Consider the following 3,399-nt stretch of genomic DNA (forward strand, 5'->3'; position numbering starts at 1 on the left):
AACTGAGCACTGCCATTGCACCCACCTTCCTAGGAATGCACACACCACACTGTTACCAGTGCCAAGGGCTCCAGACACCTCCCCCACCTCCTAGGGGGTCCCTGCCACTGCCAAGGGCCTTACAACCAGGCACAGCCTGCCACCCTCACCTCACCAGGTCACCAAGGATAAACGATAAAGACATTCTCAAACAAAAGCTAAAGGAATACAGCAATACTAAATCTATCCAAGCAGAAATATTGAATGGTCTCCTCAAACTAGGAAAGAAGTAAAAAGATATAGGATGGAGGAGATCATGTTGGAAAGCAAGCACTTGAATAAGTCAGTACACAGATCTGCAAGGAAGCAAAGCTGTTCATGAAAGCAGAGACAAACACAAGGAACAGCAAAAGGGTAAACATGAAGATGTAAACAAGGACATCAACATCATAAAATGCGGGGAAGGAGAGGAAGAAAATCTAGACTTTTTTTTTTTACAATGTGTTTGACACTATACGACTATCAGTCTAAAGTGAGCAAATATAAGAAAGGGCTTACAGACTTAAAAACAGGGCAATGAAAAATCCAAAACGAACAACAGATTCAAAAAAAAAAACCAACAAGAGGAGGAGACAAGCATAACATAAAAGGAAATCATCAAACCACAAAAAGAAAAAGAAAGGAACAAAGGGAAAACACAGAATCAAGTGGAAAACAAGCTTTAAAATGACAATAATTATGGGGGGGTGGGGATGGGCTGGGGGTTTGCAATGGAAATGCTATAAAATTTGGTTGTGATGATAGTTGCACAACTATAATTGTAATAAAATTCACTGAGTAATAAAAAAGGGCAAAAGCAAAAGAAATTTTAAAAATTAAAAAAATAAAATGGCAGTATATATATGTCAATAAGTACCTTAGATGGAAATGCTGTAAAATTGTGTTTTGATAATTGTTGATCATTGTACAACTATAAATGTAATAGAATTCATTGAGTAAAAAAAATGAATTACCTTAACTGGATGCTCCAATCAAAAGACATAGAGTGTCACAGTGGATTTAAAAAAAAAAAAAAAAAGGCAAGAGCCAACAATATGCTGCCTAAAAGAGACCCTCCATAGGGAAAAGGACATACACAGATTATAAGAGAGGCAATGGAAAAAAAGATATTTCATGAAGATGGAAATGACAAGAAACTGGGGGTCACAATACAAAATATACTTTAAAACAAAGGCCATCAAGAAAGATAAAGGATAAATGTTGAAAGGATCAATTCAAGAAGAGGATATTGGGAGTTCCCGTCATGGCGCAGTGGTTAACGAATCCGACTAGGAACCATAGGTTGCGGGTTTGGTCCCTGCCCTTGCTCAGTGGGTTAACGATCCGGCGTTGCCGTGAGCTGTGGTGTAGGTTGCAGACGCGGCTCGGATCCTGCGTTGCTGTGGCTCTGGCATAGGCTGGTGGCTACAGCTCCGATTCGACCCCTAGCCTGGGAACCTCCATGTGCCACGGGAGCGGCCCAAGAAATAGCAAAAGGACAAAAAAAAAAAAAAAAAAAAGAAGAGGATATTACACTCATCAACATATACGCACCTAATGTAAGAGCATTCAGATACACAAAACAAACAGAAAAAGAGGATTTGATGGGAATACAATAATAGCAGGATTAGGAGGTTTTAACACCCCAGTCTCATCAAAGGACAAATCCTCTAGAGAGAAAACCAATAAGGCAACAGAGATGCTAAATGAATAGAACCATTACATTTAAAGGATATTTTCAGGACACTGCATCCAAAAAAAATCAGAATATACATTCTTTTCAAATGTACATAGTACATTCTCTAGGACTGACCACATACTGGGGCACAAAACTAACCTCAACAAATATATAAGAATATAGACGTTATTTCAAGCATCTTCTCTGACAACAATGGCATGACACTAGAAATCAACCACAGGAAAAGAAATGAGAAAAAAACCAACTACATGGAGACTAAACAATGTGCTACTAAAAAACAATCAGTCAACAAAGAAATCAAAAAGGAAACTTAAAAATACCTTGAAACAAACAACAATGAACCAGTAAAACTGCGCCGATGCACAGAACACAGGTAATATGATCTTATATATAAAACTTCCTATAGCAACAGAAAATTATTGGACCTGGTAAATGAATTCAGCAAAGCTACAGGACAAAATATCAATTCACAAAAATGTGTATGTATACATGCGCAATAAATAATCTGAAAAAGAGTATATAAAAACAATTCCGGAGTTCCCGTCGTGGCGCAGTGGTTAACGAATCCGACTAGGAACCATGAGGTTGCGGGTTCGGTCCCTGCCCTTGCTCAGTGGGTTAACGATCCGGCGTTGCCGTGAGCTGTGGTGTAGGTTGCAGATGCGGCTCGGATCCCGCATTGCTGTGGCTCTGGCGTAGGCCGGTGGCTACAGCTCCGATTCAACCCCTAGCCTGGGAACCTCCATATGCCGCGGGAGCAGCCCAAGAAATAGCAACAACAACAACAAAAAAAAAAACACAAAAGACAAAAAAAAAAAAAAAAAAAAAAAAAAAAAAAAAAAAAAAAAAACAATTCCACGTTAAATAATGTCAATATTACTATATAAGAATATATTTACTCCAGAAATAAGACAGGTTTTTATCTTTGTAAAGTTGTCTGTATATTCAAAATTAATGGAAAATAAATTACTTTTGAAAACACCATGTCAATACCATGCCAGAAAAGCAGGGAAAACCTCAAACTTTCATATGGAGGCCAAGTCTTCTCAGATTCACTTGACCCAAAGTCCATGTGTAATTTAGAAACACTGGGAGAAAATAATACTCGGAGCCACTTTCTTCTGGGCTGTGAATGACATGGATGCAGCAGAAGGAGCGGATTTTTAAATTCCAATGTTTCACACCATTCCACCAAAAAAAGTATTAGAACTAATACATGAATTCAGTAAATTCACAGAATTAACACATAGATATCAATGGCCCTGAGCTGTTTCTTCCTAAAGACCTGCACTGTCCCTAAGGCCCTGCTGTCTCGAACGAATGGCCTGCTCTGCCACTAATGAAGGCGCTGCACTGTCCCCAATAAAGGCCCTGTTCGGTTTCCTAGTAAGTCCCTGAGCTGTACCTAACTAAGACTCTGAGCTATCTCTAAAATAGTTACTGCAGTGTTCCTTACTGAGGCACTGCTGTCTCCCTAACTTAAGCCCTACACAGTCTCTGCCCTGCACTTTCCCATCTAACTAAAGCCCTGAGCTGTCCCTGATTAAGTCCATGCTCTGGCCCTAACTAGACCTAAACTCTCCCTAACTAAACCCTGTGCTGTCCCTAGGTCCCTACTCTCTCCTAATAAGCCCCTGGACTGCCTCTAACTAAAGCCCTGAGCTGATCCTAACGACCGCCTT

This window comes from Sus scrofa, chromosome 4 (genome assembly GCF_054392235.1).
Source record: "Sus scrofa isolate SSC_HxYL_T2T_F1_AM1 chromosome 4, Sscrofa_HxYL_maternal_Yorkshire_Landrace_v2.0, whole genome shotgun sequence".
NCBI lineage: Eukaryota > Metazoa > Chordata > Mammalia > Artiodactyla > Suidae > Sus > Sus scrofa.